This window comes from Loxodonta africana, chromosome 10 (genome assembly GCF_030014295.1).
Source record: "Loxodonta africana isolate mLoxAfr1 chromosome 10, mLoxAfr1.hap2, whole genome shotgun sequence".
Classification (NCBI taxonomy): domain Eukaryota; kingdom Metazoa; phylum Chordata; class Mammalia; order Proboscidea; family Elephantidae; genus Loxodonta; species Loxodonta africana.
The window spans coordinates 24,568,885-24,576,712 of NC_087351.1; positions in this window are offsets into that span (position 1 = coordinate 24,568,885).

Below are 7,828 nucleotides of genomic sequence, written 5' to 3' on the forward strand. Positions count from 1 at the left end.
AGATGAAGACATTAAAGATTTTACCAACTTCTGTGAGCCCTGGTGACACAATGGTTAAGCGCTTCACTGCTAACCAAAAGGTTGGCAGTTCGAATACCAGTTGCTCCTTGGAAATTGTATGGGACAGTTCTACTCTGTCCTATAGGGTCACTGAGTCAGAATTGACTTGATGGCAACAGGTATGGGTCTGCAGTCTGAAACTGATCAAACAATCAAGGTTCATTAATAATAATTAGTGATTGAAATGTGAAACTAGGAAACAAAGAAGGATCTGTATTTGGAAAAGAGGGCCTTGGTGATAGAAATGACTCCATAGATCAACCAGAGAATTTGGTAAGATCAAAGACTTATTCATTGCAAATACCTTATTCTTTGCAAGCACATCAACAAGGAACTTCCAGAAATCCAAGCCAGATTCAGAAAAGGATTTGGAGTGAGAAATATTGCTAATGTCAGATGAATCTTGCCTGGAAGAATACCCAAAAGATGTTTACCTGTGTTTCATTGACTATGCAAAGGCATTCGACTATGTGGATCATAACAAGTTATGGATAACATTTCGAAGAATGGGAATTCCAGAACACTTAATTGTGCTCATGAGGAACCTATACATACATCAAGAAGCAGCCATTCCAACAGAAGAAGGGGATACTGTGCAGTTTAAAATCAGGAAAGGTGTGTGTTAGAGTTGCATCCTTTCACCATACTTATTCAATCTATATGCTGAGCAAATAATCTGAGAAACTAGACTATATGGAGAAGAATGTGACATCAAGACTGGGAAAAGACTCATTAACAACCTGCAGTATGCAGATGACACAACCTTGCTTGCTGAAAGAGAAGAGAGTTGGAAGCACGTACTGATGAAGATCAAATACTACAGTCTTCAGTATGGATTACACCTCCACATAAAAAAAAAAACAAAAGTCCTCCCTCACAAGTGGACCAAGAAGCATGATAAAATGAGAAAAGGTGGAAATTGTCAAGGATTTCATTTTACTTGGATCACAATCAACACCCATGGAAGCAGCAGGCAATAAATTAAACTATGTATTGCATTAAGCAAATCTGCTGGAAAAAAATCTCTTTAAAGTGTTAAAAACCAAAGATGTCACTTTGAGGAATAAGTTGCCACTGACCCAAGTCATGGCATTTTCAGTCACCTCATATACATCCAAAAGCTGAACAATGAATAAGAAAGACCGAAGAATAGATGCTTTTGAATTTTGGTGTCAGGAAAGAATATTGCATGTACCATGGAGTGCCAGAAAAAACAAATGTCTTGGAAAAAGTACAGCCAGGATGCTCCTTGGAAGCAAGGAAGGCAAGACTTCCTATCATGTACTTTGGGCATGCTATCAGGAGGGATCATTCTCTGGAGAAGGACATCATGCTTGGTAAAGTAGAGGGTCAACAAAAAAGAGGAAGACCCTCCAGGAAATAAATTGACATCGTGGCTGCAACAATAGACTCAAACATAACAACAATTATGATGATGGTGCAGCACTGGACAGTACTCTGTTCTCTTGTACGTACGGTTGCTATGAATTGGAAATGACCCAACAGCACATAACAACAACAACAAAAATACGGGAGTAAAACACTGCAGGAAATTTCTCTATGTAGGTGATACTTAGTGACCACACATAGATGAAGATGCAGGACCCAAAGAAGAGCACCACCGCCATGACGTGGAGAGCGCAGGCTGAGAGAGCCTTGGATGTGCCATTTTCAGCTTTGGCAGGCAGTGAGGAGAAATACATGTGGGATATCAGCAACAGAATAAAGTATGTCATGGGCAGAACCTAACAGTCCTCATTCATTAATATTCCCAAATTAGGTAAATCTATGCATGCAAGCTTTATTACTAATGGTATGTCACTGAAGCCTGCTCTGGCTTCATCCATAATAGGACCCCTCTGTCCCAGGGCTTGTGCTGAAAGGGGCAGTAGAAGTCACCTGCTCTTATGGACTGCCTCACCTGTACAGTAAAGAATTTTCATAACTCAGAGCTGAGGGAAATGAGAGCAGTCTGTGGCTTAATGTCACAGCCAGTTTTCTTACTGAGATCCAGTAGGTTTTCTTGAATAAACACTTTTCAATTTGTTGTGTACCCTTTGGTCAATTTCCACACACTTAGCTTTTATTTTCCTTACACTTTGTCCAGTTCTATTGCTTTTTTTTTTTTTTTTTTTTTGGAAGATAATTTACCAGGCTTCTCACACAGCCATTCTAGAAGTCCTACCTCTTGTTTATTCCTTTTTAGTATTCAGAAGTAATCCAATGTATGGATAGATCACAATTTGTTTATCCAGTTTTGTTGTTTCAAGTGTTTGTAATTATGAGTTGAACTATGATGAACATTCCCCAAGATCTTTGTGTGGAATAGTGACATCAACTGGTCCCTTTTAGAAAATGACAGCACTTGATTGTAGTGCCTGGTGGTTCTAGGATCCTAGGTAGAACCTACTGTTTTTAGGTGCAGTAGTTTAGAGTTAGGCCCTATTTTCAAATTATACAAATTGAAGAAATTTCTTCAACCTTGTTTTCTCCTGTTAGCCAATACTTCTAAATCATATTACAATAAGATCAAAGCACATTCAAAAAATTATGAAGTATTCAAAATCAACTGGTTTCCTAGGCCATTTTCCATTCCCTTAACCTTTTTCCCTGTCTATTCCTTCTATCCATACCCACTAGGACAACATTTCCCCAGGGCTTTGATCTCAGATGGTTGTCTTGGGATAAATGAGTCAATAAATTCATTCACATTGTAATTTACATGACTGAAAACAAAACATGTTGCCCTTTGTATTTTTACATATTTAAAGAATGGATTTCCAAAGTGGAAATGGTTTTATCACTAAAAGAATGACAAGACAAACAGTAGTGGAATTTCTGCTAGTGCAGTAAACTATAATGAATGAAGTTTTGGGGAAGGGATTCTTCAGACCAGAACTGAACATATGCAGATATGTTGGTGGTCCATGTATAAAACTGTACCTGTGGTTCCTCTTCTGGAAGTGAGTATGCCTTGCTGTTCTGGAAATGTCAAATAGAACTCTCTCCTATGTGAACACAAGGGAGTTCTCCAAATGTCATGGATTCCTTCCTAGGCTCTAAAGCTGTGGTTTACACAGAAAAATCTCCTTATCACAGATACCTAACTCTTTTTTAGAGTGTATAACTTTTGACTGGAAGGATAATGGTGGAGGCGTTGAGGTGTATTCTTTTATAGCAGGGATGGTATATATGTTCCTATCTGTTTTGGTATCTGTTTTGCTTCTTCTGTTACAGTTATTGTTCATGTTCACAAACCTTTGATTTGCTTGGTGGAATGGGCAAATTTATTTATTTTCTCTTAATGAGAAATAAGGAAATAATTCCTAAGACATTCGGAATTTGTCATAAATGGATTCTGAAATAACTTGCCCATAGAATAATATACTTGTTCAGAAAGTTCAGTTCGCAACTGTTGTCATTCACTAAAACAAAACATTTGCTTGTTGTTGTGTTATTCAGATTTTTTCATTGACTGAATATGCAGAATTATTTCACTACTTCCCTTAACCACAGTTGGCTGCTGCTACTTAGCATTTCTTCCTTAAGATCCCAAGGTCTTCCTGATTCATTAAATTCTATTTTTTGTGATTACAGTCAAAAAAAAAACAGTCAAAGGATATATAAAAAAAAAAAAACGTTGCCATCGAGTCAATTCTGACTCATAGCGACCCTATAGGACAGAGTAGAGCTGCCTCATAGAGTTTCCAAGGAGCACCTGGTGGATTCGAACTGCTGACTTTTTAATTAGCAGCCATAGGTCTTAACCACCATGCCATCAGGGTTTCCAAAGGATATATAGAAGTGGATAAAATAACCTACTGAAAATGTATTGATTTCCTTTTATTGTTAGCACCCCTCTTTGTCTACAATTATGCTTGTTAAAAATAAAAGGGGGAAATAGAATAAAAGATGTACATGAATCTATGCAGATTCATAGGTAGAAAAATTCCAAAGAATCAAGTTTTATTAACTGAAATTAATAGCACTCTTTTAGTATCCAAAATCATTACATTACTTCCAGAGAAAGTAACATTAGTATTATTATCAGTATTATAGTCTAAATTCAATTACACTGAAGAAAAAAGAGCTAATGTCTTTCTAGAATGTGTAATTTTTTTTTTTTTTTGAATTGAGAGTGCTGTTTTCTGAAATTGAAAAACTTTTGGGCAGAAGATGGGAGTCATATTTGATAATATTAGCAGTCTTAAGGGGAGGCCTACATAAAATCTTTTTGGAAGCAACAGGAAAAGTGCATGTACTCTGATGGTTTTGGGTTTTCTGATGGTATAGGTAGATACCGAAACTCATAATTTTGGTGTTCTTATAAGGTACCACATGTGAGTGTTGAGTTAGACATTAACATTGTTAAGAAGACAGAGAACCAGCCTTGGGACCAGACTAAGGTACAGATCATTCTGGCTGTACAGAAAAATTTAATAGACTTTCTGAGGATTCATTTTATTTTCCTTTTCAATCAACTTTCCTTTAATAACATCATAAATCATATCTTTACTAGCTCCTTGGAAGTACAAAGGAGTCTGTGGTTGATGACATTTATAACTCAGTTGGTATCATTTCAAAAACTCCAAAACATTTATCTATTTAGTTTTTGTTGGCACTACATTCAAATTATCCTTATATGGCTGTTTTTTTTTTTTTTTTTTTTTTCCAGAAACCCTGGTGGCGTAGTGGTTAAGTGCTACAGCTGCTAACCAAAATGTCAGCAGTTCGAATCCACCAGGCGCTTCTTGGAAACTCTACTGGGCAGTTCTATTCTGTCCTATAGGGTCGCTATGAGTCGGAATTGACTCGACGACAGTAGGTTTGGCTGTTTGGTTTTTTGGCTGGTTTTTAGAATCTTTCTGTATTTTTTTCAGCTTACTGTACTTGGATCCAATAAGTTTAATTTTATAAGAAAACTCATAACACTGGAGCCCAGGCATGAAACACCACTTGTAAACCATTAGACATATAGACAAGTAAAGCCACAATTTTTTATTCTTAACCTGTGTAAGATAAGTCTTAAATATTAAATGAGATTGGCAAAAGACAAAGGTTGGTGAACATTGCATTGCTCTCTTCTCTTAAAATTTGAAATTAGTTTGGTCATGTGTCGTTGTATAATTTTCCTGAGTTCTTAGATAAATCAAGATTAAGGGAGGCTTCAATAGTGAGTTATTAAACTGCTGACTAATACAGGTAGTGATTCCTATCATAATTAATTGGAAGCCAAAAACGAAACAAAAAAAATTGTCCATATTATTTCCCAAGCTGATGACAAAGGTCATACTTATTACAAAAAGATGTTAACAAGTGGAAAAGGAGGAACAAATAACAGGCTGGTGGCTAAGACAGCAAGAACCAAGACGTGGAGATCAATCCTGCAGGCTTTGGGGTGGGTGTCATAGCAAAGGGAGAATATATAGAGTGGGAGGAGAGGATGGGGAGCAAGAATGAACTTTAGTGAAAGCAAGTATTTCAGAGTGAAATCACTGGATAAGGTAGACGCTGAGGAAATCACAGAACATTCTTGTGGGGGGTGGGAGGGAAGAGCAGCATCCTGTATCGTGGATGTTGCAAGATGGAATACACAGAAATCAAATCGGCTGTATCTGTGGAAAGAGACAGTGGAGGAGCCTAGTATCTTCAGTCAGAACAAGGCCAAGGGCCAACTGTGGAACAGATCATCAATTGCTCATATGCAAAAAAGAAGGGAAGTTAAAAAAGTAAGGATTTTAGTTAAAAGGGTAATGCTATAGACTTTTCACAGATGATGAAAACTAAAAATGGATTATTATATTTGAAATTAGTCCAGTCATTATTTATCTCAGTAGAAATACTTTTAGTAGAGTCACTGGGACCAAATCCATTTTCAAACTTCATATGAGTGAACAAGGAATTATGAGTGAATTACTTTCATCCTTTCTTTTATACTGTGTTTCTGTAACCATTATATAAAAAACTAAATGCTTTGTGATAATTACTATTATAAAAATATTTTAAACATACACAAAAGTATAAGTGTTCCCTGTTTTAGGTCCTCCTTGAAAAAAAAAAATCTGCCTAGCATGTCAGGTTGCAAGGGATTCTTATTTCCACATGATACATTTTCCTTGATCTGGACAAGTGTGGACTCAGTAAACTGTGGCAGTAGCAGGTTACTATAGACAACCACCTGGTACCACATATGTAATCTATTCTAAAAACAAGAGGTTTTCTAATGTAGTTTTTTTTTTTTTTATGATGGGAGTGGTGAGAGTAGAAGCCTGTGATTACAGACAAAATTCTTATATTTTGTTCTATACTGTAATGTATTGTTCTTGTTTGTGGGATTGTAATATTTATATTAGTGAATATAATTACCTGTCTCAGTCCCTGAATGAGAGAGGAAAAATGGAATTGGATGTTATGACAGTCAGAATTTTTAGTTGTAGTTAACAAAATCTAAACCAGCTAGTTTATAAGGAAGAGATATTAATGGGATTGGCTGTTTGAATTCACCCAGTGGTGCCACAGAAGAAAGGCCATTGAAAACCTTATGAAGCACAGCTTTACTCTAATACAGGTGGGGTCACCACAAGTCAGAATTCACTCGATGGCAATGGTTTGTTTTTGTTTTGTTTGTTTGTTTAGAAACTTTACTTAATTGTTGGAAGTGCTAAGATACTGGAGTCTAGGCTGAGTTATAGGAAGAAGGCCAAAAACTGGCTGTAGAGAGCTGCTCTTACTGCTGACTATCCATGTTGCCTCTGCTATAATAGGTAAAATGTCACTTACAGCATTGACTCTGGAAACATGCAGTCTTTGCTGCTACTGGTGCCAGCAAAATGAACTCCCATTTCCAGACTTATTATTTACATGACCCATTTTCAAATAAAAATCTCCCGCATATGTCGGAATTCAATTTGCTGGCACAAGTAGCAGTAGAGATTGCATAGGTGGCTCAATGGTTAAGCACTGAACTGCTAACCAAAAGGTTGGTGGTTCAAACCCATCCACTGACTCTGTGGGGAGGAACTGACAATCTACTCCTGTAAAGATAACACCCTAGATAAGTGCCACATAGGGTCACTATGAGTCAAAAATCAGTTCAATGACACCTATCAAAAATAACAACATATATACAATCTAGTGTGTCTATATATATATATATGAATATATGCCTGTGTATAAAAAAAAACACAAATTTTTTTTTGATGTATATATATATAAAACCACCCATTTGTCAATTTGTTGTACTGTGGTGGCCTGTGTGTTTGTGTAATACTAAAAGCTTTGTCACCGGTATTTGACATACCAGCAGGGTCACTCATGATGGACACGTTTTAGTGGAGCTTCCAGACTAAGACAGACTAGGAAGAGAGGTCTGGTGATGTACCTGTGAAAACTCTACCTATAACAACAAATTGTTGCTCAGTATAGTGCTGGAAAATGAGCCCCTCAAGTTGGAAGGTGTTCAAAACACGACTGGGGAAGAGCTGCCCTCAAGGTAGAGTGGCCTGAATGATGACAGTGGAGTAAAACCTTTGGGACCTTCATTTGCTGATGTGGCATGACTCAAAATGAGAATGTGGAATGAGGAATATCATTGATAATGTCAGATGGATCTTGGCTGAAAACAGAGAATTCCAGAGAGATGTTTACCTGTGTTTTATCGACACAAAGGTGTTCAACTGTGTGAATCATAACAAATTATGGATAACACTATGAAGAATGGGAATTCAGAACACTTCCTTGTCCTCATGTGAAACCTGTACATTGATCA